A 23,672-nucleotide genomic window follows, 5' to 3' on the forward strand; every position below is an offset into this window, starting at 1 on the left:
TGTCCTGGTTTAGGGCAAATTTGGGAGAAAACCTCCAAAGGGGGCCCCTCCAGAAAGCAAACCCACATGGCCCCTCCCCCAACCAGTGCGGGAAGGGTTCCTCAGAGAGAAGTGGAAAGAACCTGTTTATTTAACAGGCACAGCACCCCCCACACACACACCCAGCACACAAAACGAACAATACCGGATGACACCACTCTTTCACCGCTCTGAAAAACATGACCAATCCAGAAAGTCTCTCTCTTGGGGTTGGTCGCTCTGTTATCAGTCCCTCCGGCGCTGGGGCAGCTGCTGCAGCCACGGGGTGCAAACTCTCGGTGTTCCCAGGTCCCAGTCTGGAGCAGGTTCAAGTTGGTCCAAAAAAAAAAGAAAGGAGAAACAATCCAGGAAGAAATTTGGACTGTTTAGCTAAACTAGCTAACGAGCAGAAGCAAGAGCAAGCAGAAGCAAAGCAGAAGCAAGACCGAGAGAGCAAAGCGAAAAGCAAAAGCAAAAAAGCAAAAGCAGCACTATGTACTGCCCTGTCTCTGTGTCCTGCCAGCCATTGGGGAGCTGCTGATAAGAAAACCTAAACAAAACTTTCACTCTTCAGAGCCAGTCTTGCAGGCACAGAACATAATATCCAGCATAAACAGAACATATGAATGGGGATACAAGCATCATAACGTCACCCTAGGACATCAGCTAAGGAAGGCTAAGGAAGGGGGGGGGGGGGGGGGGGGCATTCATGAGTTTTCAATGTTTGCCTTCCAAAGGAACCATTACACATGCTGAAACCCTGCTTCCCAGGAAGTGTCCCAACATCACTGCTGATGGGAAGTAGAGACTCTCTTTAGCTGTTGTGCGTGCAGATCTCCACTTATTTCCTTCTTTTGCTGTAATAAACTCCCTTATCTCAGCCTGCTGTTTGTGCTCCATCTTATTCTCTCCCTTAAGTGGGAAATGGAGTGATTGAGTGACTGAGTGGGGACCTGGCACCCAGCCAAGGTCAATATGCTACACCATCTGTGACAAGACACCTCTGTTTTAGCCTGAAGACCCCTAGGATGTCCCCATAGAGCCCCTGTAAGATTCCGTGACATCACGGCTCCTCATCAGCCTACGGACACCAAAGATGTCCAGACTGATATCCTGTTACAGCCTGTGAGCTTGGTCTGCTTTGGTAGATGGGAGAGCCCTGGAATATCCCCATGGAGTCACTGGGATTGCCCATGAACTAGGTGTTCTTTAGGAGCACAGAGATCACTGGGAGGTCTTTCTGGAAGCCCAGTGAGTGCCTGAGCCAAATGGGCTCCGTGGCACGTAGAGACCCCTCTGTTGTCCCCATGGAGCCCCTGTGAGTGCCTGTGAGCTCAGAAGTCTTTGGAGGATTTGGAGCCCTGGGATGCCATGGGATGTCAGCATGGGGGGCTGAGATCAGGTGTGATCTCCTGGCTTGTGGTGGTGGATTGCCCTTGCCTCCCCTTTTTCAGCCCCATCATGATCTGAGAAATGCTGGTTAGGCCTCAGCCTTGACAAACTGCAGCCTGGCTGAGCTATTCTGGAGCTTTTCAGAAACACTTTGTGCTCCCAGCAAGGGGTGCTGTTGTGGATGCAACAGCCTGGTCAAAGCGGGAGAAAACTAGCTTAGTTTTCTCACAGTGGACTTGTGAAACTTCTTAGGGAGTTGTAGAAAAAGGATGATAACTTGTTAGCATAAACAACCTGCAGGTGGTGTTTTCCTACTCTGTTTTTCTGTTCTTCTCAAGGACTTTTTGTGAGAAAGATGTTTTTGTTAATTAACCAATCAAGTAGAATGTGTCGAACCTATCTATAAAAAGAAGAGAATTTTTGTATTAAAGCTGCTGTTCTGCAAACCAGCCTTCTAGTGAATCTGTGTCATTTCTTGCTCAATGGTGACATGCTGGCTACTGTGTTCCTTTTTTTTAAATTTTAACAGCCTTGGAAACATTGTTTTTGCCTGAATGGTAAACATTGTGTGAAGGTGTGCATGTCCTCCCTAGAATGTGACAGAGGGGCTGCTATCCTGGAATCCTAAGTGCTTCAGAATTGTAAGTTGTGCCTGTAAGTAAAATTCCTCCATTTGTGCATCCATTAGCCTTGTTCTTCCTTGGAGAACTTATCATACTCAGATGATCTGTGTAGGCTGTAGACTGCAGTGGTGGACTTCAAGGCTTCCAGCAGAAGAGAGATTCTGTCCACATTTTGGATTTTCCTTTGTCTGAACCTTCAAGGTCCAAGGCTCCAAGCAGTTTGAAGAGCTCCAAATTAAGACATGAACATGTGTTTGTTTTTTCATCACCTCAGTCACCACTGATGGTTTAGTCAAGTTTTCCTGTGCATTGGATTTAATTGACTAGTGAAGCATGTGCTAAAAATACATCCAGTATCTCCTCGACTACCTTCTCAGAAAGGTTTGACTGGAGAACAAGTTCTGAAGACAAATATTTGGTATACTAGAAGTAGAATTTAGGAGTTGATTGCAGAGCACTGCATGCACAAATGGTTTAGAAGGATCAATCTTTTTCTGTACCCTCTATGCTTGTTCTCATTTGAAATATTAAGCATTCTGCAGGTTGGTTTTGTTAGGGTTGGGGGATTTATGGGGGGGTGGGGTGGTGGTGGGGAGGATGTGGGTATGTGTCGCAGACATCTTTCATGAAAAATCCTTTCTTAGGATTTTTCCTTGTGAGAAGCTGCAGTTTCAGCAACCAAAAGTAAACAATGGTTATCTGCTGCTGTAGAATGCAACAGGTAGACCTGTGATTGGTCTCCTGTGGATGTTTAGATTTACTGACCACTCATGGCAGAGCTGGCTCTTGCTCTCTGTCTGAGACACAGATCTTTGTTATTCATTCTTTTCTATTCTTAGCTTAGCTAGCTTCTGAAGAAACCTTTTCCTTTCTATTGCTTTTTAGTATAGTCTTAATGTAACATATATCACAAAATAATAAATCAAGCCTTCTGATCATGGAGTCAACATTCTCGTCTCTTCTTCATCCTGGAAACCCTTGTGACCATGGTCACAGGTATGGGTTTTATTTACAGAATTGTGTACAAAAAACTTGTGCCCCAAACCAGCAGTATGAAGCAATGCAGGTGTAAAAAAAGGTGACAGAAATGTAGGATAATATGAATCTGAATATGCTTCGGTATTTACCCAGATGTTTCACTCCAGCAAGGTGACTGTCCTTCACAAAAATGTAGTGGCAGGCTCATAGCATACTGGAAGTGATGACCTTTTCCTGTCCCAAATCGACCAGCAAAATATTTTGGCTCTTGATTTAAACCCCTGAGCCAGCCATGTTTCAGGCTGCAGAAGCTGCAGCTGGTGTGGCAGAGGTGGGGTGCAGCCCTGCCTGCTGGCCCTGACCTGGCACCCGCAGGTGGTGGCCATCAGCACCGGGGGTCCCCTGTGCCGCCCTGCCAGGGCTGGGCCTGCCTCCTTCCACCCCTGATAGCCTCAGGGAAACAGCACACTACTCCATCTGCTTTAAAAACAAACAAGCAAACAAAAAGCCTACTGTAAGAATTTGCAGAAGTCTTCAAACTACTTATCAGCCCTTGCGTGGAGTTTGTTGATGTAGCAAATGGTTTCTAGGCAAACTGGTATTGCTGGTACTACTTTTAGATTCAGTTCCTAAACTTCAGGTAAGAGGAGGTGGTGGTCATGTACCCCTGAAGAATGTTGGAAACTGCTCAGTCATTTAAAGGTGGCCAGAAAATGGGTGTAGCAGTGGAGTGGACACTTTGTGAGTAGTAGCCTTAAGTCATGTATTGACTGGCACTTCAGTGGGAATGTCACATTGACACCAAGAGATTGTGTCATGACATGTTGCATGACAGCAAATTGGACCAAAATTCTACTGATTTTAACCTAAGTGGACAGGCCACCTTCACTTAACCCAGCAAAGGGATGTAAGTCAATAAGGTTTGAAAAGTAGCCCTGAAAAGTAGTCCCTTTAGTTTGTTAGACTGGCGCAAGTGTGCAAAGCTGTTGGAATCTAATTGCAGTCTGACACTTAACCAGTCCGCATCACTAGGAGGCTTAATGGTTTAGATTGAGAGGTGGTGCATGTTTTTTTCAGAGTAATGGCCCAATGAAGAGCAGCGTTGACTGCCATGAATGCTGTTGTACCCTTCAAGAGAAATGGTCTAGGCTTAGCACTGTGTGAGAATTCTTAATCATTCTAACAGAACCTTCTTGGTTCTGTTGGTTTGATGTCCTGGCATGACTGTATGGCCTGGTACCCCAAATCGTCTGTTCTGCTTTACTGCCAGATATTGAGTTCTGTGCCTTTAAGACTGGTTCTGAGAGTTAAGGGGGGAGAAGAAGCCTGCAGTTTGTCTGCAGAAGCTTCACTTCCTCCCCCAGAATTCCTTTCTCTCAGTGTGTTGTCTGCAGCACAGATAGAGGGAGGACAGTTTTCCTTTGCTTTTTAAGCTAGTTTCCCATCTGTGAGCTGAGTCAAGAGAGTTTTTTCTGGGATGGTGGTGTTTTTCTTGGACTGTTCAGCTCTGCCCTGGACCAAAAACCCAGAATAATACCAGGAGTTCACGCCTGTGGCCCACCGAGGCCTGGGACACTGCACTCCAGCGCCGGAGAGCCTGAAGGAGACTGAGCAAGAGCTGAGGCCATATCCGCGAAAGGAGTCTCTGATCTACAGAAGGACTCTTTCTGAATTTGCCATCTCTTCAGAGCAATGAGAAGTTCCATTGTTTAATATTATTCCTTTTTTTCATGTTTGTGAGTATTTGGCTGTGAAATAAACAGGTTTTTTTCACTTTTCTCCAAAGAGATTATCTTCCAAACTGGTTGGGGGAGGGGCTGCTGGATTCTGCCCTTCAGAGGAAACATCCTTTGGGAAGTTTCCTTCCAAATCCATCCCAAACCAGGACAAATATTTTGGCGCCCAGCATGTGGCTTGAGAAAGTGGAAAATAACCTGTACTGATTGCATTTTGGTTTCACTTACAATGAATTGGGATTAAGCACTCAGTACCCACCATGTTGCTTGAGTTTATAATGTCTCTCTGGGTGGAGGCCTTGATGTCTCTGGTCCCTAGGCCTGTTTGAGGTGTTAATACCTTTCTGGTCCCTAGGCTTGCTTCCCTATGCACAGATAGCTCCAGTATTATCCCTGGCATGTAGCTTTTACAGTAGAAGGGCAGGGATTCAGGTTGCTATTTTGTTGGGCATGGTGATAATGATTTATAGGGACTTTACAAAGGTACTGGGGTGTGTTTGAAATATGCATAGTTTGTTGTTTCTTTGTCCTAGCACGGGCAGTCACTTGGTGATGTCCTCCAGCTAGCCCTCACCACCTGGCCCGGGCCAAGAGTGGCTGCCCCCTATCCACCCCTTGGGCCAGTCTGGGTGGCAGTAGAGCAGGGCTGCCTAACTCCCAGAGGCAGCAAAGCTGCTCTGTGCAGCTGCTGATAAGAATCCCAAGTCGAGGAAGCCAGAACAAAGGAGATGAGAGGGGCCACTTGTGTAAGTTCTCAAGAGGTTTTAATCTCCAAGGGGGTCCAGGGACAAGTGACATGTCCAACAGGGTAACAGCAACTTAGGAACAGGGGAGGGTACTAGGGGAGGATACAAATCTTAACCAATAGTAGAACAGCAGGGGAGGAACGTAGGGCGGGGGATCAGTCTAGGTAACCAATAGGGGATAACATGGGAGGGGATCAGGCTTGGCACACCAATGGAACTTCGAGGGAAGGGTGATAGACAAGGAAGGTTCTAGATAAAGGGGTGGGGTTACATTTGATGAACAAGGCAAGAGGGCAGTACTTCCAGGATTGGCAGGGAAGGGTCTGGAAATCAGGGAGGTGCAAGGGAGATTGACATGGGGACTGACAAGATTATGCAGGAAAATAGTAGTAAACAACTTCAGGGCAAAACCATTGGGGAAACCGAACGGGGTACTTGGAACAAACCACTATAAACTCACAATAAGGAACACCTTAAGATTACAACAGCAAAACAATCTACCACACTACCCTGTGTCCTAGTTTCAGTAGCATATTTTGGGAGTTTCTTGCACTCTGTTAAAAGAGGAGCAAGGTGAGGGTTCCCAGCCTTTCTTTCCCTTCTTCTCCTTTAAATCTGGTACGTTACCTTTTGAAAATATTCAGTTTCCCCTGAATGTTAAAGAGATCACTTTCTTGGTATTTTATCTCGTAAGCTTCCTCTATATGGTCTGCAGTTTGTCTAGAATGAGGGCTGATATGTCCAGAGGGGATGATGAGACACCTGACCCAGGCATGGACCCAGGTGTGGAAATTCCCAAGTGGTGTGGGGAAGTGGAGAGAATGGGCCAAACCCTGAGGGAATTTTCTGACCCCCTAGCCTGGGAATTTCCCCGTGAAGAAATTCAGAACCCAGATGAGGTGGGGAAATATCTGGAAGAGAAGTGCCATGATTATTCTAATGAGAAAAAGCTCATTGCAATAAGCTGGGGCCAGGCATATCACATGCTGCTAGATACTGTAGGGCAGCAGACAGAGGCAGGGGACAGGGAGATAAATCAGCAGACACCCCAGTCACTCAGGCTGCAGCAGATACCCCAGTCATTCAGGTTGCAGCTAAACCAGACAGTGAGCCTAAGCCAGCAGCTAAACTAGACAGTGAGCCTAGGCCAATGGCAGTTGCTCCTACCACAGGAAAGAAGCACAAAAGCAAAACTAATCACCCAGTAGATGATGACGATCTGGGGGAAGGACCCTCAAGGCCAGAAACTGTCTCAAAATCAGAAGTCACTATTGAGTCCTTGTCCCTGAAGGACCTTCATGGCGTAAGAAAGGATTACACCCGATGATCTGATGAATCTATAATTAGTTGGGTAGTCTGTCTTTGAGACTGTCTTGGTTTACAAGACAGGTGTCTGCTAGGGAAGGCAGAAAAAGCCTCCCTTGGAATGGAGAATGTAAACCCCTGTGGTGGTTTGACAGGAAATGTGTTTTTTGGGATGCTTTGGTCAGGCCAATGGATGTTCAGACTTTAATATTGGCATCTAACCTGGCCATTGGGACATTGGACGCGCCTCTGAGAACACGGGGTTAAAAGCAGAGCTCTCCCCTGGGAGGCTCTCTTGGGTTCCGGTGAGGAAAGAGTTCGGATCTCTCCCCCGTCCAGCTGCTGCTGCTGGGCGGGGGAGGGGAGCCATGCGGCTGGGTGAGGTAGGCCGAGGCTTGGACTTAGAGGGGAGGTGAAGAGGCCCCCGAGGATGGAAGGGTGGGAGAAGTACCAGGAGGCATCGGGCAGCCCCCCCCCGAGAGAGAGAGAGAGAGTACAGCCTGTGCCTGAGACTGTAACCTTGAAACTTGATAAACATGTGCCTGTGCTGGCAGCACGGCTGGGAAGGAGAAGAAGGGGGGGGGGGGGTGCAGCCGGCCGCTTGTAGGAGCTTTTAACCCCTTTTCGGAGAATGAGAACTTTACAGATCATTGACCTTTCCTAGAAGAGAGATAGAGTGGAAGACGAGGAAGGAAATGGGCAAGTGTGAGAGATGTCTGGGCGAGTGAGAGATAGTGGAAGAATAGAGAAGAATCCTAGTGGGAAGAGATGATGGAGTGGCTTTTGCTGGACTCTTTTTGTATAGCCATGGACAGAACCATGTTCCTTGTGATACAGAGACTGCATCTAGGGGGAGGCAATGCCTCAGAACCAAGAGGGTTCAGTGTTGGTACCCCTCAGCCCCAGGGGGTGACAAATATGGGGGGGACAGGTGTCCCAAAGGAGAGACTGTGGAGGCAATGCCTCAGAACCAAGAGGGTTCAGTGTTGGTACCCCTCAGCCCCAGGGGGTGACAAATATGGGGGGGGACAGGTGTCCCAAAGGAGAGACTGTGGGGACAGGTGTCCCAAAGGAGAGACTGTGCTCTTTTTGGAACGGGACAAAGCATCCTTAAAAAGACAACCCTAGAAGCCGCTCTGGTCCATGTGCAGTGGTGAGAGCACTGGACATGAAAGGAAGAGGTCATGACGGCAGATGTACTCCAGGCGGTGCCACGAGTGACACGGAAACACACGAGGCTTCAGCTGTGTTTCCAGGGGAAGCCCATGGTACAAGAAGGACTCCTCTCCTCTTGATGAACTGAGGATTGATTGTCTGAGGGGTGGTGCTGGACCAAGAGTTGGTGATTTGGGGAATAGATGTATTGTATTGGAAATTTGGTGGGGGGAGGAGGAAATGTATTTGTGGGGTTTTCATTTTCCCTGTGTGTGCTCCTTTTTATCTATCGTTGTAGTGTAGTTAATAAAGTTCTGTTTTCTTTTCTTTCCTAAGTAGGAGCCTGCTTTGCTTATTCCTGGTCACATCTCACAGCAGAAACCAGGGAGAGGGTATCCTCATGGGGGCACTGGCATTGTGCCAGTGTCAAACCATGACAACCCCCTCTCTCCAAATTATTAGAATAGTGAAATTAAGTGGCTCTCAGGCAAAGATATGGGAATGGGAATAACAGTTCTTTACTAGTATGTATAATAAAGCAAACAAACAACAACTACGGCATTAACAACAAACAGAACCAGGAACCCAGTGACAGCCTTTCGGCTGCGGCACTTTCCCCTTAGGTGTAGTTACAGTCACAGCCGGCAGGGGAGCTGGCAGGCTCCCGGTGGGCAGGGCAGGTGTGGTGATCCCCACTGGCTGCAGGGGGCACTCCCGTGCAGGCTCGGGGAGCACGTGGCAATGGAGGTTTTTGTTCAAAGACGGGAAGGGATGGAAGAGAGGCTTTGCTTCACAAACCCTTGGGGCAGCCAGCTCCATTGCCCCTAGCAGGACTCTCGGACAGCAGCAAGCTGGGCTGGCAGGATGTCTTGGCAGGCAGGGGGTGAGGGGCTCCCAGCAGGGCAGGGAGAGCCGAGCTCAGGATCCTGGGCACCTCAGCAGATGGTGATAGATCTCTCTTTTAGTGAGGTAGGTGTTAATAAGTTCCCAGTTCAGTGGGTGTTCTCATGAGCAGAGGCTCAGCCCACAACAGAAGAAAGCAGCTCTGGACTGGGCTCTGACAGCAGCACTGAAACTCCCTTCCCCAAGAGCAGCAGCTGCCACCGTCCTTCTCTGAAACGGAGAGAGAGAGAGAGAGCTAGGAGCTGCACCCAGCCCCTTCCCCCAGCCTGAAAGAAAAAAAAAATCTCCCAAAAAACCAAAGGAGTTTCCCCCTCCCTGCCATCAGTGCTTATTATCAACTCAATGGGGAAAAAATTCCACAATAACAAGGAAGGAACAGGAAAAAAAACAATCAAAAACCAAAACCCAACCCCCAATAGGGATGCTGCAGGCGAGGCTACAATTCTGGATGGTCCTGAAGCGAGGCATTTGGAATCCCTGTCACATGACCCAGTTATTGACCAAGGAATGGTAAGGGGTTCTGACCATCTCAGTCTCTGGATACAGATCTTGAGAAGTGTGAGGCAAAGATATCTGTATGCAGACAATCTCTATATGCAGCAATCCCAGTGGAAGACCACAGAATAAGGGATTCAACGCTTGAGACAAATGGCGGTGGTAGAGATTGTCTTCACAGAGGACCCAACAATGCCTAGGAATCCAGACTTGGTAACATGTACACCTGTGATGGCTATGAAAACTTGTACAATTTGGACCACAAGAATATGCTTCTGCTTTAGCAATGATGAAGCAGGCTGATGGCGATGAGGCCGAGCTTGATATGGTGAAGAAGCTCCGAGCATATGCTGATGCTGTGCATCACCCATCACAGGCACGAATCACAGCTTTGGAAACAGGTCTGTAGAAAATAGAAGATAAGATGGAAGACAATCACAAGAAACTCAGAAATGAAAATAAAGCGGGCCTTCTCCAAATCTCGGCAGTAGAGATCAGAGGTTCCATTACAAAACGCAGATGTCCCCCAGATAGGGAGAGAAGGTACACCCCACAAGGTGAGCTGGTGTTCTGAGTCAAGGGGTCAGCTGGAAATGTAATTAGGATAACTGAAAACTGCAGATGAGTTGAGGGGACAGCTGGGAATATAATTAGGGTAATAAAAGATTGCATATTTTAGTTAAGATTTTAAAATTAGTTAAGAAACTAAGTTAGTAATATAGCTAGCAGGAATCACATATGTGACTGTGGTCACAAGGGTTTTCAGGATGAAGAAGAGACGAGAATGTTGACTCCATGATCAGAAGGCTTGATTTATTATTTTATGATATATGTTACATTAAGACTATACTAAAAAGCAATAGAAAGGAAAAGCTTTCTTCAGAAGCTAGCTAAGCTAAGAATAGAAAAGAATGAATAACAAAGATCTGTGTCTCAGACAGAGCAAGAGCCAGCTCTGCCATGAGTGGTCAAGAAATCCAAACACCCACAGGAGACCAATCATGGGTTTACCTGTTGCATTCCACAGCAGCAGATAACCATTGTTTACTTTGGTTGCTGAAACTGCAGCTTCTCACAAGGAAAAATCCTAAGAAAGGATTTTTCATGAAAGATGTCTGCGACACACATACTCTGGTTAAAGTGTAACAAAGATATCAGGAAAGTAAAGCTAGGAGTGACAGGGATAGATGTAGCAATTGTGCAGGAGCAGACACCATAGAAATACCTGGCCTTAAGGATAATTGAACAGTTAGGAGAGGCTTGGACCGTGACCAGCAGGTCAAAAGGTCCTGCCAACTGGCCATAGGTGAAGAGTTCACCATGAGGAAGATGGCTTTCTTCCTCCCATATGCCCACTCCCTTATTTCAAAATCCTACTGACCCAATTAAGAGAACACCCTTCCCTGGGTGTACGTTTTAGAGGTGCCTTCAAAGGGATTGGACATGTCATCATCATACCTGGAAGTTTGGCTATGGGCAGCTGGAGCTGCTTCGTTTCTGGTGGAACTTCCTCTCTGAGTCTTGCCCTCTTTCAATTCACACACCCATTGTGCCAGAGCAGCAGTGGGTCTTCCCCTATTATGCATCCTTAGAAACCGTGTGAATATGTAAAACCTTTCCTGTATAAATAGAGAGCAGGAGTTGGCAACTCCCTCTGCTTGTCTTTGGAAAATATTGGACATGTGTCCGGCGCTGTAATAAATATGCTTCTTTTCAACTTTAATTAGCTGGAGAGTCATTCTGTCTGTGCTTTAGTTCTTCCTGTGTGATTGTGAGGAAAACATGAGGAGATGGGATGGAAGACCAATTATTTCCCGAATCAGGAAAAGGAAAGGGTGAAGACATGTAGAGACAATAACATAGGACTCTGAGGTCAGTGAAGGAGTCACATTCTAGATGGGAGGGGATTGAGGAGATGCGGTAGTCCTGGACTGAAATTCTTTTTGTAAGGTTATGGAGAAGATATAATTGATACATCAGACCCTTTTCCCTGAAACTCATGGAAATGCAGTGGGGAGGATGTAGCATTCTAACACAACTGTGAGCTAAGGCACCAGTACTGAAGCTAGTAGATGTTGCTGTAATCCAATGAGAAACTTGAACAGAGAAAGATGAGAGAGATGAGAAACTTTGCCCCAGTGATTGTAATAGAAAACCTCTGTTCCCAGAGATAGATGATATCTTTTTGTTTTAGGCTAGAACAGCTCATCCTTAAAATAGCACCTCAATAATTTGACATGGCCCATGAACGCAGCTGTGGGAAGGCCGTAAAAGATGGGAAGGATTTCACGCTTGCAGCTTTACAGGCAGCTGTTATTCATGGAATATAAAAGCCACGAGAGAACTGTTTCTTGTGGAAAAGTCTCCATGGCATAGCAAGAGAGACTCCTCTCCCTAAATGGACTGAAGAAAGACTATTTTAGAGGAAGTAAACTGACTGAAAGTCTCAGGTTTTGTCTCTATGTTGCCAGTGGGAAAGGAAAGAGGGTGTGGGGGGAGGAGAAGTGTTCTGAAGGTTTATTCTGATTTTCTTATTATTTTTCTTCTAATTTTGTTAATAAAGTTTTCTTTATTCCCTTTAAAGTTTGAGCCTGCTTTGCCCTCCTCTTAACCCTTATCTCACAGCAGAAAATGAGAAAATGATTCTATTGGGTGCCTCTTGATTTGGCCAGTGCTAGACCCACTACACCAGATCAAGCAGGAGATCGCTCATGTGATAGCCCTTGGCCCAGTCAGGACAGGACCAGATGCGAAGAACATACTTTACTCTGCAGCCGGGTGCCATGGTCTGTCCTGGAGCCGTTGGCATAAGCTGCCTGGTGAGACTCGAGGTCGACTATTAGAATTCTGGAATTGAAGCTACAGAGGGTCGGAAGCCAGCTGCACCCCAACAGAGAAGGAAATCTTGGCCGCCTATGAAGGAGTCCAAGCCACCTCAGAGGTAACAGGCACTGAAGCACAACTCCTCCTGGCACCCCGACCAGCAGTGCTGGGGTGGTTGTTCAAAACAAAGGTTCCCTCTACCCACCAGGCCACCAATGCCACATGGAGCAAGTGGATTGCTCTCATCACACAGTGTGCCTGTATTGGAAAATTGAATCGCCTTGGAGTTTTGGAGATAATTACAAATTGGCCTGAAGGTGAAAACTTTGTTCTCACTGATGAAGAGGATCAGGAACAAGTGGCATGTGCTGAAGAAGCTCCACCGTACAACCAACTACCAGCAGAGGAAACACAGTACGCTCTTTTTACTGATGGTTCTTGTTGCAGCATAAGGATGAAATGAAAGTGGAAAGCAGCGGTATGGAGCCCAATCTGACAGGTCGCAGAAGCTACTGAACGAGAAGGTGGATCAAGCCAACTTGCTGAACTCAAAGCTGTACAACTGGCCCTGGACATTGTTGAAAGAGAAAAGTGGCCAAAGCTCTACCTCCATACTGATTCATGGATGGTAGCCAATGCTCTGTGGGGATGGCTGGAGAAGTGGAAAGAGGCTAACTGGCAGCATAAAAGAAAACCAATTTGGGCTGCTGAAAAATAGAAAGACATTGCTTCCCATGTAGAGAAACTGTCTGTGAAAATCTGCCATGTAGATGTCCCCAAGAGTCAGGCTAACGAGGAACACTGAAATAACAAGCAGGTAGATCAGGCAGCAAAGATAGAGGTGTCAAAGATAGATTGGCAACACAAGGGACAATTTTTCCTAGCTTGATGGGCTCATGATGCCTCAGGTCATCAGGGCAGAGATGCCACCTATAAGTGGGCACAAGACTGCAGGGTGGATTTAACCATGGACAGCATCTCTAAAGTCATCCACGACTGTGAGACATGTGCTGCGATCAAGCAGGCCAAGCAAGTGAAGCCCCTATGGTATGGTGAGCGGTGGTCCAAATATAATATGGAGAGGCCTGGCAGATTGACTACATCACACTGCCCCAAACTCGCCACGGTAAGTGCTACGTGCTCACAATGGTAGAAGCCACCACAGGATGGTTGGAAACCTACCCTGTGTCTCATGCTAGTGATAGTGGAGCCCTGGAAAATGTTAAAGATAGAATCTGAAAATGTTAGGCTTTGTGTTTTCCCAGATCAACTGCACCTGTGTAAGCAGTATGATAAATGATATAATTCTTAGATGTGATGATTGTTTAGTAACTAAATATATTTTTTGTATAATCATAAGAAGAATCATGAGAAACTATGTTGGAAATTTAAGGGGGGCTATGCTCGGCTGAAATCTATGTATACAATAGAACAATATAAGTTTAATAATTAACATGAAAGTTATATAACGATAGAATATAAAAACATGTTCATCCCGAATGTATGGTCGGAGTCAGATTTGAGTTCAATACTCCTGACACCCAGAGCTCTTAATAAAAGCACCTGTATATAATCGCTTATGTCATTATGTGTTTCTGAACGCTAACACTACTGCCTGTAACACCACTCTGGGCCTTGAAAAGCAAGTCCCATGGAGGCATGGTACCCTAGTGTCGTGGTTTGAGAGGAAGTGAGTTTTTTGGGATGCTGTGGTCAAACCAATAGGTGTTCAGATTTGAATATTGGCACCTTGTGTGGCCACTGGGGACATGGATACGCCTCTTAGAACACAGGGGTTAAAAGCAGAGAACTCCCAGGAAATCTCTCTCTTGGGTTCCAGCGAGGAAACAAGTCAGACCTCTCCCCTGCCTGGCTGCGGGCTGGGCAGGGGAGGGGAATCCACGCGGCCGGGTGAGGTAGTCCGGGGCTTTGGACAGAGATGGGAGGTGGACAGGCCCTTGAGGACAGAAGGGTGGAGGAGCACCAAGAGGCATCGGGCAGCCACCCCCGCCGGAGATTTGCCTGTGCCACCTTGAAATTTGATAGCAGGGCCGGCTGAGAAGGAGAAGGGGGGGCGGGGGGGTGCAGCGAGCAGGTGCCCAGCAGGGCAGCGTGGGAATTCTGGACAGGCAGAGACTGAGATTTTTAACCCTTTCTTGCATGATGGAAACCTTATAAATGCTAATCCTCCTGGAGCTTAATGAGAAGAGAGATAAGAGATGAGATAAGAGGAAATGGGCCACGACAGAAGTTGAGAAGAATCTTGGTGGGAGGGATGATGGAGTGGCCTTTAGTTAGACTTTTCTTGTATAGCCATGGACAGAACCATTTTTTTCCTGTGACACAGAGACTGCATTTAGGGGGAGGCAATGGCTTGGAGCCAAGGGAGTGCAGTGATGTTATGTGAGAGAGTGCATGAACAGAGACAACAGGTGAGGAGGGTGGTGGTGCCCTCAATCTTCAGTGGAAGAGAAAATCTCTGTTTTTGAGACCCCTCGGCCCCAGGGGGTGAAATTTGGGGGGGACAGGTGTCCCGAAAGTGAGAGACTGTGCTCTTTTTTGGAACTGGACAAAGCACCCTTAAAAGGAAAACCCTAGAAGCAGCTCTGGTCCATGCGCAGTGGTGAGAGCACTGGTCATGGAAAGAAGATGTCACGATGGCAAATGATCTCCGGGCGGTGCAACGTGTGACAGGAAACACAAGAGGTCTCAACTGTGTTTCCAGGGGAAGCCCATGGCACAAGAGGGACTCCTCACTCCTTGATGAACTGAGAATTGATTATCTAAAGGGTGGTGGTGGACTGAGAGTTGGTGATCTGAGGGATGGATGTATTGGAAATTTGGTGGGGTGGGGGGAGGAGGAAATGTTTTTGGAAGATTTTCATTCTTTCTATGTGTTTCTTTTTACATATAGTTGTAAGTTAATAAAGTTTTCTCTTCTTTATTCCTAAGTTGGAGCCTGCTTTGCTCTATTTCTGGTCACATCTCACAGCAGACATCAGGGAGAATGTATTTTCATGGGGGCACTGGCATTGTGCCAGCGTCAAACCATGGCACCCTGAGACAATTGAGTCAGACAATGGGAGTTATTTTAAGAACACCCTTATCAATACCTGGGCTAGGGAACATGGCATTGAATGGGTGTACCATATCCCCTACCATGCATCAGCTGCAGGCAAAGTGGAATGGTGCAATGGACTGTTATAAACCACTTTGAAAGCATTGGGTGGGGGATCTTTCAAGAATTGGGAGCAGCATCTAGCAAAGGCCACCTGATTAGTTAAAATCCGAGGTTCCACCAACCAAGAAGGCCCTGCCCAATCTGAGCCCTTGCATCCAGTAGTGTCCTAGTTTAGGGCAAATTTGGGAGAAAACCTCCAAAAGGCAGTCCCCCAGAAAGCAAACACACACTGCCCCTCCCCCCAACCCGTTCGGGAAAAATTTCCTCGGAGAGAAGTGGAAAGAAACCTTTTTATTTAACAGGCAAAGCACTCCCCAGCACAAAAAATGAACAATACCAGATGACAAAACTCATTTGCCGCTCTGAAGAGGTGACAAATTCAGAACATCTCTCTGGTGTGTGGTTGCTCTGTTATCAGTCCCTCTGGTACTGGGAAAGGCTGCTGCCCAGAGTCGGTCTCAGTAGGCCATAAAGTGCAAGCTCTTGGTGCTCCCCCCAGGTCCCAGTCCAGAGCAGGTTCGAACGTTTCCAAGAAAAGGGAAAGAAAAAAAAACAGTCCAGGGAAAACTTGGACTGCCTTAGCTAGCTAAACTAACTAAAAAGCAAAGGAGCGCTTTGTTCTGCTCCGTCTGTGCCCAGACAACACAGTCCCCCGGGCAGAATATGGAGGAGTGAGTGCAGTCTCTGATAACAAACTCTGTGCTTCTTCTTCTCCCCTCCTTCGCTCTTAGAACTAGTCTTGAAGGCACAGAATATAATATCCAACATAAACAGAACACACAATTGGGAATACAAGCATCATAACGTCACCCTAGGAAAAGTAGACGAAGACAAGGTCCCAGTGGTACATGTCAGAGGTCTGTTAGGGAAGACAGTTTGGATCAATTCTTCCTCGAGTACAGAGAAACCCATTTTTGGGGTTGCCTTTGCTCAGGTACCAGGTTGCATTTGGTGGATAATGCAGAGAGATGGAACAACATGATGTGTACCTCAGGGAGATCTGATTGTTGGATGATAACCATGTGTAAATATCATTGCTGAATATCACTGCCACTATGTGCATATAGCTGTATTTACATATATATATTTATTTATTTATTTATTTATTTTTATTTATATATGTATGTATAAATGTGTGTGTGTGTGTGTGTAGAGTTAGAATATATATTAGTTTTGGCATTGAGCAGACAATATGGGATAAGGGGTAGAATGTCCTGGGGTGACTGTATTGTCTGGTGTCCCATGGTCTGGAATTTTTTCTGCTCAGAAATGGGTCCTGTAGCTTTAAGATAGGCCCAGTGAGACAGAGAGGGCAAAGTGGGGGAGAAGCAGCAGGAAGTTTGTCTGCAGAAGCTTCAGTTTACTCCCCCGGAATTCCTCTCTCATGGACTGTGCTGCCTAGCATGGACAGTGAAAGAGAGATAAGGCTCTCAGTGCTCTCCGAGTTCTCGGCTTTTGCAGAGAGAGAGACAGGGAGTTATTCTTCGCTTTTTTCACTTGTTTTCCTTGTTAGCTACAACAAGAAGGTTTTCTCAGGACTGTGTCTTTTTTCTGGAACTCTGTTCGGCTTCTGTCTGGCCCAGAACACCAGGACAATCGCCCTGCTCCCCCCCCCCCCCCCCCCCCCCCCCTCCGTCAAGCTGCATGCAGGGCCTGGACTCCCATCTTGAGCCCCAAAGGGACTGAGAGAGACTGAGTGAGCCAATACACACCCATGGAGGACTCTCTCTGAACTACAGGACTCTCTCTGAATTTGCCATCTCTTCAGAGCAACAAGACTGTGAAAAACAATAATCACTTGTTTTAAAATTTTAAAAGTTTAATAGTAATAAAATGGTTATAAAAATAGTAATACATATTAGAGTAATAAGAATTTGGACAGAGTTAGGACAATAAAAGGCAATAAAAACAAACATACGGACAGTCCGGATGCCTCCCGGGCAATTAAGCCCCGAAAGCATGCACGCTAACAAAGGATTAACCCTTAAAAGCAATAGCTTGTTGCATATTCATATATCTCATACATGATGCATAAATTCTTTTCAAACAAAGGGTGTTCTCTGGTTATTGTCAACTTCTCCCTCTTAATCCTGTTGGCTCCTCAAAGTCGAGAAGGAGATGGAAGAAAGTTGGCCTTTTCCGATAAAGAGGCAATAATTCTTCTCTTGCGGATTTTGGTGGCTTGTTGCTGTTATCTCTGTGCGAAGAATTTCTTGAGCTAGTTAGAAAAAGTATCTTACATCGCATAGTTTCTATTTTAATATTATGTTATAGCCTAAAACTATATTTAACACACTACTGAAAAGGAATAATACAGTATAACTTTCTAACATAACACATATAATATTCATTTTAATATTTGCAAAAGCCAATCATATAATGCACATTTTTCACAAGAGGCTTCATTGCTTAATATTATTCATTTTTTCATGCTTGGGAGTACTTTGTTTGTTAAATAGTTTTTTCCACTTTTCTTCAAGAAGCTTTTTCTCCCAAACTGGTTGGGGGAGGGGGCTGCTGGAATTTGCTTTCTAGAGGAGACTCCTTTGCGAAGTTTCCTCCCAAATCTGTCCCAAACCAGGACATTTGGTTTCACAGCTGGAGCAAATGCACAGCATTGGAAGCAATTCATAGGGGAAAAGTGGAACATATCCAAAGCACTGGACTTCATTGTCCTTCAGCAGCACAATGCAATTGAGCGTAGTCTAATTGGGGGAGTGCTGACCATCAGTGATACCTGATTTTTAAAAATTCTTAATTCCATCAAAACAAGAAAGAAGGAAAGTTATGAAGATGAAATCCTTTCCTCTTAAATCTGCCTACCCAACAACTTCAGAGGTAGTTGTAATGTGTACTCACCTATTTTAGCACTGAAAGTGATGCTTTAGGATTTTAGCCCTTGTTTTTCAAATCCTGTACTGCATTAGTGCATAACTCAAAACTCCATATAAAGTGTTAGCTGTCTTCACATTTTGGTCAGACAAAACAATCCCTCTAGGCCTGAGATCCAAAGACACCCTACTGCCTCAGGCCCTGAAAAGTATAAACAAAGTGAATTGGGGGGGAGCGAACTGGGGGTATATGACTTCATTACCTGAAGCTGTCATTGGAGGATTAACCCCTGATATGTAAATGGGCCAAACCTACATCTGTCTGAAAAACTCCTGACTGTTGTCCATCTTAGGTGTAGCATCTGGAAGGCTTCTGACTGCCCAAGGGGTACCTGTTTGAAGGCCTTTAATAAATACCCACTTTATTCTCTTAATCTTGTCTAGCCTCTGTTCTAGGTAGCCACTTCAAGGCATCAAAAGGATATTGGAGTCACCTGAAGAGAGCTTTCCTTCGCAATTGTAGTGGTTTTGCATGGGAGGCACTCACAGAAGTGATGTAAAGAGAAAGCTGATACGCCTCTGTGAACACCCATGTAAAAAACTAAAAATCCCAGGAAATCTCTCTTTCTTTTCTGGTCGGCAAAGAGGTAACAGGGGCCGGGTGGTCCCTGCTGCAGGCCCGGGCCCCCTTCCTGGGGTGCCTGCCGGGCCTCCCCCCACAATTGGCTGCCGGGCAGGGAGAGTGGGGAGTGCCGCGGGGCCGAGGCCAGGCCAGGCCATGGCTGCTATTTCTAACATCTTGCTGCTACTAAGCCCCGGCCCGCTGCCAGCCCGGGGCTGAGCCGGGTCTGCCGGGCCCCAGGAGCAGCCCTGGGGCAGGGCCGGATCAGCCAAGATTCTACCACCGTTGAGATTCGTCCGCAACCACCAGGCAGGGGAGAGGAGAAGCCATCAGCCCCGGCGTGCTGCTGCTGAGTTCTGACCTGGCTGCTGAGATCCTAGCCACCTCCCCCCCAGCCGCAGTTCCCACTGCAAACTACTGAGCCGGCTGGGGTCACGTGACCATCTGCAGGCCCCGGGCGAGATATTAACTCTTTCAGGGCTTCAATCCTCCCTTGAGTGAGAGAAAGGAATGATATGCAGGCATGTAGAGGAGCAACATGAAAACACTGAGGTCAGTGAAGAAGAAGTCAAGTCCCAGATGGGAAGGATGAGGAGATGCCTTTAGTTTTAGGCTGAAATCCTCTTGTAAATCTATGGAGAAAGACTCTTTTTTCCCTGTAACACATGAAGGTATGGGGAGATGAAAGTAGTCAAATTGTAGATATTGAGCAAAGGCCTTCATGCTAAAGTAAGCAGATATTAAAGTAGTTGTGATCTTATAAGAAGTTTGAACAGAGAAGGAGAGAAGAGTGATGAAGATACTGTGCCCCCAGGAAGAGAAGATCTCTGTTCCTTGGAGATGAAGGTGATATCAAAGATCAATAATGAGAACTTTTGCCTTTGAACAGCTCATCTTTAAAACAGTACCCCATAAGTTGACATGGCCCATAAACACAGCTGTGGGAAAATCTTGTGGAAAATGGGAGGGATTTCACGATGGCACATTTCCCTGGGTGGCTTCTATTCGTGGAAATTGAGAGCCACAAGAGAACTGTTTTCTTGTGGAGAAGTCTCCATAACCTCAACAAGAGAGACTTCTCTCCCTAAGTGAACGGAAGAAAAACTATTCTAGATGTGGTAAACTGAATGAAAATGTTAGGTTTTGTCTCTTTACATTGTCAGTGGGAAAGAAAAGGTTGTAGGGGGAGGAGAAGTGTCCTACAGGTTTTGTTCTGATTCTTATTACTCTTTCTTTTAGTTAATGTTAATAAATTTTTCTTTATACCCTTAAAGTTTTGAGCCTTCTTTGCCTTTCTTCTAATCCTACCTCACAGAAGTGTAGAGAGCTTTTTGGAGAATTGGTTAGCTGAGAAAGGACATTCCGATGTGATACCGATGGATAAGGGTAAGAGAAACAAGCTGGGAACTGAGCAACCGGTGCCTAATTACTGACGAAGGTCACAGTGACCTTCTCTAAAACGGGAAGACGGGGGAGAAAATTGCTTGCCAGAAAATGTAGTTATCCCAAGGTAGAGAAATTAGAAGAATGTACACATAGAAGCAAAATAATTGTTAAGAGATAGAAGTAGGTGTGTTTGATTATAGTGTGCTTTAACCAATAATGAGCTCAGATTTTGCAATATGTATAAGCTTCATTAACACTAATATAAAAATGTGTAAGCTTTCAATAAACTTCGAGATTTGCTATTCATCGCATATGGTGTGTCGCATCTCTCCCGCCGTTACGACAAATGGTGACCCCGGACGTGTTCCTTCGGGACTAGCCACAGTTGGAGGCGTAAAAGTCAAGTGCAGGTCCTTTCGCGGCTGGGGACGGCAATAAGCACCGCTGAAAAAAGAAGGTGTCAAGTGCCCCGGGTGAGCTCAGAGGAGTGCCCGGCTGCTACGTGCTGCCGGACCTGAATAGAGCCGCAAGAAGCGCGCTATCGTCGTTAAAATGGATAAAGACAGGCAAGCAGCATATGATTTATTTACTGACTTTTTACGAGGGCGTCAGATTAGAGGGATAGATTTACAGAAAGAACTTCCTGGGTTGTTAGCTTATGGGTGTGCACAGGGGCTTTTTCGTAATCCACATACAGTGCATGAATTGTCGGGGTGGCGTATATTCGGGGATAAGCTGTGGCACGCAGTCATAGATGACGATAAGACCGCGAAAAAGTGGGGGAAGTTATGGCGAGTCGTTCATGATGAATTGCTAAAATACCAGGCAGAGGAAAGAGCTGCCCGGCAGGCCAGTGCAGCTCATGAAAGGAACAGGAGTTATGGGGACTGGTTTGGTTCCCCGCTGCCTCCTGTTACGTCCACAGTCAATCTGCCGCCGGCATCGCCTTCTACCTTAAACGGCAGTTCCCCACCCCCATCGGTGCCTGCTCTAAGCAGCACGGCCCCGCCAGCTTCGGCGCCTGTTTTGACGGGCACCCCCTCACCGATTTCGGTTCCTGCTTCAGGTGGCGGTCTGCCGCCAGCACCGGCATCTGCAATAAGCGGCGGCTCCCCGCCAACCCCAGCCCCCGCTCCAGACAACGGCTCCCCGCCACTACCAGTTCCTCTTTCGGGCAGCAGCCCCCCCCCGCGTGTCCCCCAGCCATGCCGTCCACGCCGCCTGTCCCGGTGTTAAGCCCTACACCTCCTCCGCTTAGCGGTTCGACCGTCCCCGGGTCGGACGGTGACCTTGCAAGGGCCGTTGCTCAGCAGCGAAGGGAGGCATGGGCGGCGGTAGCTAAAGAATTTATGGACACGGGGGATGAGGAGGCAAGATCGGCCGCTATGGAGATGGCCTGCCCGGTGATCTATTCTCCCCAGCCGGGGGGAGGGTTTCAAGCCACAATAGCTGCCCTGGACTGGAAACTGTTATCGCAGTTACGATCCACAGTTAGTCAATTTGGAGTAACTAGTGAACCCACAAAACAAATGCTGGATTACATCTGGGGCACTCAGGTTTTGCTGCCGGCAGATTGCAGGACGGTAACGCGGCTCATTTTTACTCAACACCAACAGCTTTTATTTAATGCCCATTGGCAGGCGATTTGTCAGCAATGTGTCGCAGTGGTACGGCAACCAGGAGACCCGTTATATGGGGTGACCCTGGAGGAGTTAATGGGGTTCGGGCCGTTTCTTAGAACGGAGGCACAAGCATTGATTGGGCCCGAAAAGTGCAGGGAGGCTATGCAGTTAGCACGTTTAGCTATCGACAGAATTAAGGACCCGGGAGGAATTCCTTCTTACATGGGAATGAAACAAGTTACGGAAGAGTCTTTCGGAGCTTTTATAGACAGGGTAGCCAGCGCTATTGAACGAGCAGGAGTCCCTGAATTCATGAAAGGGTCCATGCTCAAACAATGCGCACTTCAAAACGGCAATCAGCTTACCAAGAATGTGATAAATACCCTGGGGGCTAATTGGTCTATAGAGGAAGCTTTAGAGCGATTAGCTAATGTCCCGCTGGGATCGCAGGCAATGTTAGTAGATGCTATTAAAGAGCTAGGGGTCGGGTTGCAGAAGCAGGCAGAGTCCTCTCAAAACCAAGTACTGGCAGCCCTCGCCCCGCTCCAAGCAGCTGCAATAAATGCTCCACGAGCTCCATCCACTAGCCGATGCAGGTGCTACCGATGTGGAGGAATGGGACATGCGCGACGGGACTGTCCCGCCGTCAGTGTTTGGTGTAGCCGTTGCCGCCTGGACACCCACAATACCGGAATCTGCAGACGCCGCTCGGGAAACGGCAGAGCCAGCGCGCCCGCCAGCCGCCGCGCCCAGACACAAATAGCAGCTGTCACAACTTCGACTCAACCTGTCCCCAGCCCGCAACTGCCGGGAGCCTTGGACTAGACCTCGAAGCAGCAGCAACCGTGACTTTGATTACTACTCGCCCGGAGAAGGTTCCAACTGGGGTAAAAGGGCCACTCATTATTGACGGCTTACCTATGGGGGCTCTGCTTTTAGGGCGTTCCTCGGCTACGATTATGGGATTATTTGTTTTATCTGGAGTAATAGATGCTGATTACACAGGAGAGATTTCTATTATGGTGCATACTCTTTTTCCACCGATGCGGATCGAAAAGGGACAAAGGATAGCTCAATTGATTCCTCTGCAGCAGTTGGCTAAGACTGTACCCCCTCGCCAGGCACAGTCCAGAGGAGAGCATGGATTCGGATCCACGGGGGGCCTTGCCCTTTTGACAATGAACTTAAATGAACGGCCAAAGCGCACTGTTATCTTGGACTATCAGGGCGAAAGGCGAACCTTGGAAGGACTGCTAGACACTGGCGCAGACTCCAGCATTGTGAGTCCGGATTTTTTGCCCCACAATTGGCCATTGCAGTCAACTACTATGCCAGTAACCGGAGTTGGAGGCCTGACACTTGCAAGGAAGACACCCATGCTATCTGTGACGGTTGAGGATAAAACTGTACGGAGTGTTTTGTCAGTTGTGCCTTTGCCTCCTGCTGTGCAGTGTCTAATCGGTCGGGACATTCTGGCTCAGATGGGTGTGGTTTTGACAAATGAGCACCCTTTAGGCTAAGGGCCATTGCATGGACTTTCCCAATCCCATTGACCTGGACCACGAACACTCCGGTATGGGTTAAGCAGTGGCCTTTGAAAAGGGAAAGTCTCGAGCAGGTTCACATGCTGGTATACGAACAATATAAACAAGGACATTTACAGCTGTCAACAAGTCCATGGAACACGCCCATCTTTGTGATTAAGAAGAAGTCGGGAAAGTATCGCTTAATACATGATTTGCGAGCTGTGAATGAACAGATGGAGCCAATGGGAGCCCTACAACCTGGTTTACCTAACCCGGCCATGCTACCAAGGGACTGGCCACTTCTGATTATTGATCTGAAGGACTGCTTTT

The sequence above is a fragment of the Agelaius phoeniceus genome, chromosome W (genome assembly GCF_051311805.1).
Source record: "Agelaius phoeniceus isolate bAgePho1 chromosome W, bAgePho1.hap1, whole genome shotgun sequence".
Lineage (NCBI taxonomy): Eukaryota > Metazoa > Chordata > Aves > Passeriformes > Icteridae > Agelaius > Agelaius phoeniceus.